Genomic DNA, 7,255 nt, shown 5'->3' on the forward strand with positions numbered 1-7,255 from the left:
TCCCAGTCCTGGTCCTGCAGTCCCCCACTGGTTCTGCTGGCTTTTAATTGAGCTGAGCCCACAACCAATGAATGACAGAACTCGTAACGGAACCACTCAGATGCTTTTTAACCACTCAGATGCTTCCGCACTCTGGCTCTTGTCTCACTATCGCCTTCGGGCGTGGCACTTCCAAGAAACAGAGTGAGCAAAACTCAACCTGGTTAAACATTGTCTCAGTACACACTCAGGTCAAAACCACTCATAATAATGACTGATAGTGCCATTTGGATCCATTGGTTCAGTTCAGCCAGTCACTGAAACTAACACTCATAGCTGAAACCCAGCTTCTAAGTTAGGTTTCACGCTAATTTCCAACCCCATTAGAAGCTTCCTTAATAGAAAAGCCCTCACTATGGAATAAATATTTTTTTTAATCCAAGCAAACAGCTCATTTTAAGAGGTTAGAATTTGACGAAGTGGACTGTAGTACCAGTGTAGGACTATAAAAGAATGGGGTGAACGTTTTTCTTGACACCAAAATGACTTTTGGCATTCACCAATCCATTAATAAAATTAAGTCAATATAACTATAGGAACAGAATTGTGCTGTAAACTGGAAAATACCGATCATACAGCTCATAGTCATAAGAACATAATGGTTACAAATGAGAGGACTCAGTTTGGCCCATCTAGCCTGTGTGGTAGTTACCAATTGATCTGAGGATCTCATCCATCCAGTTCTTGAAAGACACCAGGATATGCACTTATATGCATATGCACTTCCACATAGTTGCCACTTGTTCCCTCTGGTCTGACTTGGGCTAGAACCACGCTCACAGATCAAGGGACGACAAAACTTTGGTTTCAATTTTTTTGCAACTGGTGGGGTTTATTTCACAGCACCGCTTTTCCATCACGCTCAGCGAGAGGGCTCTTTTATGTAACAAAGAGCAACACACCCACACGATCTCCTGGCCTGCGTTCCACGATAGCGCTCGCTTTCCCAGCTATGTGCTACAACGCCCACGTGCCACCCCTCGCCCCTCCTCCCGAGAGGCACTGGATATCAGTCCACATTCGTTCCTGCCTCGGCATCCCCCCCAGACAGCGCTGGGCCCCGAGCCAGGCTGGCAACAGTTCTAGCTTTAGGAAACGCACTACAGAAATGCATGCAGGTTGACAAAGCACTTTTTAAATGGGTTTTCTATTTTGCCCCCACACATTCCAACTCACAACAGCGGGGCACGGCAGACAACGGTGCTGTAAGATCAGCACAATGATGGGACAGCAGGTGATGACACCTGCTCCTTCCACACCTGTCTGCCTTTTTTTCCCTCGACAAGGTTACAATTTTAGAAGGAAATACTGACTTAATCCATTAAAAAATTCCTGAAAGGGCAGAAATATCATCTTTCAGACTGAAACAAAGGATCTCTAGGCTGGAACACCAGAAACACCCTGTCATTATTGTAGTCCCGGGTTTCCTGCTTGCTTTCAAGCAGAAACAACCTGCCTTCTGCGAGGTGAGAACAGGCTCACTGCGCAGGCTCAGCTGCTCTTCCATCACGCCAAAATGACAGAGGTGCCTTTTTTTGTTCTGCCCTCCTGAAGGCCCATTTTAAAGCGTTTCCAGCAGAGATTCATGCAAACAAACAAAACCACTTCACTTATCTTTCCCGTGAGCCTCCCCTGGAGATTCGGAGCAAAACCTCCGCTGCACAGGATTCAGAACTGAACCAGCCACTTCAACATGGAGCAAATTAATGTGTATTGTAAGAGTCCGTAGATCAGCGGTACTTAACCGGTGCTAGCCCTGGGGGTGCAAGACATGCCAGATTTTCTTAGAAGGTAAATCATCAAAAACACAAATTAAGCACAGGCAGGCAAGTACAACTGCTTTAGGTTTCATCACACCATATAACTGAGACAATAGGGTTTCTGAGGTCACCCAGAAACAACATATTTTCAACAAACCACTCAATTAGTACCCTCAACATAAATAAGAAAAAGGTTACAGTCCTTAAAATAATTACTGCTATTTGCCGATTGCTATTCTAAAATAGGTTGGCAAGTGGCACAGTGGTTAGCATTGCCTCCTCTTCTCCATGTGTCAAATTGCACTCAGCACATCTGTGGCCAATAAAGGATGGCTCATGCTTGTAACGCATTTTAGATACAGAGCACACAAGCTTGATTAACTCAAAGTCCCACCTTGCGAAAAACGAATGCATCACAATAAGATCCATAAAGGGTCTTGTCATAGCAATGAAGAAAATGATTTTATAATGACTAAACAACTATGCGTTATGAAAACTGAATCAGCCGGAGAACAACAGATGATGACCTTCAGTGTATGACAAAAAAATGAACAAGCCCTCAAAATGTCACAGATGGTGCTTTTATACTTGTCTAAGACATGTCCATACATAAACAGGAGTGTCCCTAAATTAGATTCTCTGACCCAATCATACCATTACCAGGATGCAGTTTTATGGAAAGCTTGGAAATCTGGGAGTAAAATTATTTTTACTTTAGAGTTAGGAAATGCACAAGATTGCCTCTGCCTCATAGCTATTGGGTTGAAAACATGTGGTAGCCATTGCACCCAGCATCCTACAATTTATTACTTTTAAAAAATAACACAGATTCAAAAACTATTAACCGTATAAACAAAGGAAGTGCTGAAATATCTTCCAAATTACTGCCGTCATCATAAAACATAGGCAGCAGGGTTCATACAAAAACATGCCAGAATACCCCCTCTCGTCAAAATTACACAATTTTTCTATCAGAGTGAATGCATCTCTGGAGAGACATTCAGCAATAAAAACACATTGGTCAAAGCAGAACAACTGTAATGAGAATCCTGCTAAAGACTATTCCGCCCAACACACCACTGGAATCTGCCCAACTTGCACATTAGTACCACTGGAGCCTCAGAGCCGAGTCAGGATTCCCACTGGGAAGAACAGGCTAGCTCTTTCAATTAGGCATTAGATTATATAGCACTCGTAATCCTAACACTTTAGCACAGGGGTCTGCAATACTGGTCCTGGACAGGTATTCCTACCTGAAGTTCTACAAGAAGCTGTTAAATCAGTCCAGTGACTCCCAGTCCTACAAGACCAGGATTAGACAGTGCGGATTTAGGCTCCCATTTCACAGATGCTAAAAGACTGGCCACTCCATCACTGAGCAATATATCTCACGGTGCCGCAGGTCTGTGGCGAAGGATCTGCACCTGTGGCTGGAAGGTTGCCGGTTCATATCCCGCAGCCGGCAGAGGAATCCTACTCTGTTTTGCCCCCGAGCAAGGCCCTTAACCCCAACTGCTCCTGGGGCGCCGTATAAATGGCTGACCCTGCGCTCTGACGCCAAGCTTCTCTCCCTGTCTGTGTATCTCATGAAGCTGGGGTATGTGAAAAGACAAATTCCTAATACAAGAAATTGTATATGGTCAATAAAGTGATCTTATCTTACCTCACTGTATCTCTGTTGTATCTCTATTCACTCCTCTATATATCCAAACCCAGTTTTTACCTGAATAAAAAGTTTAACTTAAGATATAGATGCAAAATTAGACTTTGTTGCATAATTAAATTATATTTTGGAAATTCACAAGGAGGATGCTATCAACAAAGTGCAGAAAATACAGTGAACTGAGCACTTATAAGGCACCACCACAGCAGCTACACAATAAAACAAATTCTGTTCTTTTCAGAAACACTGTATGACCTCCCCTGAAAATAAATATTTAAGAATTTAAACCAACCACCACACTGTGGGAGTACCAGTTGCTGTACTGTAGCTATCATGTCAATTAGTTAGCTCTGATGTGAATCCATTTTCAATTAAGATAAAACACACAGGGGAAATCCTTTACCAGCTTTCTCCTTTCTTTCCTAGAAGTGTGTCACTAGTGAGGAGCCCTAACGCTAACAGCTTACTCCACATTTGATCATTTGGAAGTCGTTATGCCATGAAAATGAAGTTCCCCTATCAACCACTGGCCCAAAGATTATATCAAAAGACAACATACTAGCCAGGGAGTTATTGGCTCAAACTGAAAACAGTACCACTCCTAACCAGCAAGGTATAGATGCACAAATCCTCTCCTCCATGACAACAAAACCAGCAGGATTTCTAGGTTTAATAAAGACTGACTCTGTGAAATTAATCAAGTTTGCAGATGATACGACTCTGGAAGGACTAATAACAAAAAACAGACAAATCTCTGTACAGGAAGGAGGTCACTGCTTTGGGGAGCTGGTCCTGTCAAAACAACCTCCAGCTCAATGTAAGTAAAACCAAAGATGTATTCCTTGATTTCAGATGTGACAAGAAAGAATTAGAATCTCTTCTGACTGATGGGCAGATAGTGGAGAGGGTTGATACCTTCACGTTTCTGAGCACAACAATGTACATCAGACTATTTTCTCAGGCAGTTCAGAAACTTTGGTGTGACTCAAGCAGCTATAGTACATTTTACAGGGCACAAATTGAAAGCGATGAGTGGTGAGCAATGCAAACCACTGTGGCACGGTGCCCCCCAATCCAGTCCTTAAATCTAGGAAATGCCTGAAGGGGGGCACACTAGGCATTTAGTGCATCCTCTACCCATCACTTCCAGAGTGCTGCACACTGTTTTGACCTCACTAAAAGAAATAACCCCCTTTTTCTCTCTAGATAAACACAATACAGAAGAACTGTGTTGTCTTCTTTCCCCAAGTCAGTATAGGACAACAAAACTAATTGCCATTACTTAATATGCTTTAGCACTATTAGTATAATTCATCCCCGCACCCACCACCAGCTGGCCAGTAAGTGCACTGGAAAAGTTACTAACCTGACTGACAAACTTAAGTGCAATAGAAAAAAAAATGCAAAAGACTTTAGTAATAATACTTACTGTGGACACATACGAGATATAACATACATTTTTTTCCTATATTTAATGGGTGGCAGGCAAATACTGTAGAAGAGGAGATATGATAAAGATGTAGGAGTTTGTTTTCAGTCATCACTTTCATTATCTAGGAATAAGCAGCCCCAGTGGGCCAGAGTGCTTCATAAAAATACCTCTAACACCTGGTTAAAACTGGGGACAACTGATTAAGACACAAGAACTGCTATTTGGCTTCTTATATAAAAGGGTTTAATGAAAGAATGAAAACAAAAGGACCCTGACCTAAACAGCATGGCGAAAGCAATGATATCCAACATAATGCTTAGTTATATAGGGAAGATTTAGAATTCATATTAATATCAACATAAGATTCACTCTAGAACAGTGATGATTATGTGAAGACTCGATCAAAAAAAATCAAAATGCTGAAAATGCACCGAAACACTTTCCAAAGCACATTTGTTCAGTCAAGAAGGACTCAACACCTCAGGGTCACCAGTGAAAATTAAGCATAGAAGCACTATAAAGCATTATACATTTTTTTTACACAAAGAATAACTGGAGCCAAGAACAAGCTAGCCATGTTCTTGAAGCCAAGTCCGCAGGTTCTCTTGAGAAAATCACTCAAAGAAACTGCCTGTTGGAATGCTTGAATCGTTAAAAAACCAGCAAACAAATGAGCAAGACCGAACAAAATTACCTCCTCTTGTTTGAAACATTCTAATGTTCTCCATCGCTGTGCGAGAACACAAATGACCATGCAGTGTTAAAATAAGAATAAAACAAACAAGTTCAAATAAAAATCTGAGTACATACCGGACCAAGAAATTAACTCATCTGGCATTTCCCATGTGTAGCACATTCTGTGCCCAGCTACAGGTACCTATGAACATGACCTGTGTTCCACTGCGGAAGGACTCTGCTAAACCAGCTTTAGGACAAATGCACATGGGTCTAGAACTAATACACTGTGAAAATTCTGTAAAAAATGTTCTTCGATGCAACAGATTTGCCCTGAGACCCTCTATGGTGTTGGCACAAGCCAAGGGCATGATAATGGCAGAGGTAGTGTGACCTCCTCTCATTCCTCTCTTGCATGAGCAGCCCAAGGTCAGCCTGCTCTGCCACCGCAGCCAGGACAATGCCGAGACAACTGGGGAATGTGTCTGAACTGCAGGGCAGCAGTGGGTTGTCTTGTCACGTTTACCTTGCCCTAAGCTGACACAGTACTGACCTGAAAGTGGTCATTACAAACAAGATACCCGATGCCAGAAGAGTTAACATCAAAGGAGTTCAGTCTTGCCGACAACCTCCTGTACTTTCAGCGGAAACTCATGAGAACAGAGAGAGAGAAAAAAACGTGTCATCTAGGATTCTGCCCATCTGGAGATGAAGGTGCTATGGACCCTCAGAAGGAGCTCTGAGCTGACATCTATCTTGATGCCAGCCTCCCAGAAAGTAATGGAGTTTCTACACCGCTTATTCCATTGGGAATATTGCAATTCCAAGCTGGTAAGATCGTCTAATCAGTTTATCGTACAATATGTCGTAAAAATACCATAAACTTCCTGGAAACATACGGCAGCACAGTGACACAGAGGTTAGCATCGCTTCCTCCCAACACAAGGCCCTGGGTGCAGTTCCTGGGGTGCTATCCGCAGGGGGCTTGTATGTTCTCTCCATGTTTGCGTCGGTTCCCTCTGGGTGCTCCAGTTTCCTTGCACAGTCCAGAGACATACTGGTAGGTTTACTGGCTTCTGGGAAGATTGGCCCTGGTGTGAATGCGTGTTTGTGTGCTGGGATGGATTGAGCTCATTACTTATCAGGAAAGGGTCCAGCTCCCCCTTTACTCCCCTGAACTGGATAAAGCAGTTAGAAAATGGAGGGATGGATGGAATGACATGGTTTCGCCCAAACTGTTGGGACTATGTTGACCAAATAATGAGTTTTATTTTTTTACATTTGTGAACTTTTTTAAAACATTAAACCCACGGGATTTACGGTTGTGCAGACTAGGTCTAGGTGAACTAAAAGTCTCCAATTGTAATCATTTTATTTTTTCTACCTGTGGTTCATTTTGAAACAAGTCAATTCTAGAAAAAAAAACGAATGAATCTTCCCCTTCGGTACAACATATCCAGATGAAGTAATGTACTTGACTTTGATGATACAATTAAATGACTTCCAGACCGCGATGGGCACCGTGACAATAAACGTCTGCATTCAAAACCCGCAGGAATTAAAAAGTTAATTCACGATATGCGTTCGGACAAAAACACAACAGCACCTCTACCTAAAATCGTCGCTTTGATTGAAAAAAAAAATGAACCGAAATATTCCCGTTGCCTAACAATACCTTTTCTCTGG

At 42.4% G+C, this 7,255-nt stretch overlaps 1 protein-coding gene across 1 annotated transcript in view; it reads right to left on the minus strand.

Moving 5' to 3' along the window:
• atad2b (ATPase family AAA domain containing 2B) overlaps positions 1 to 7,255 on the minus strand; it is a 98,333-nt gene that overhangs the window by 89,975 nt on the left and 1,103 nt on the right. The gene's annotated exons all lie outside the window — the stretch shown is intronic.

This window comes from Lepisosteus platostomus, chromosome 3, assembly GCF_059453375.1.
Source record: "Lepisosteus platostomus isolate fLepPlt1 chromosome 3, fLepPlt1.hap1, whole genome shotgun sequence".
Lineage (NCBI taxonomy): Eukaryota > Metazoa > Chordata > Actinopteri > Semionotiformes > Lepisosteidae > Lepisosteus > Lepisosteus platostomus.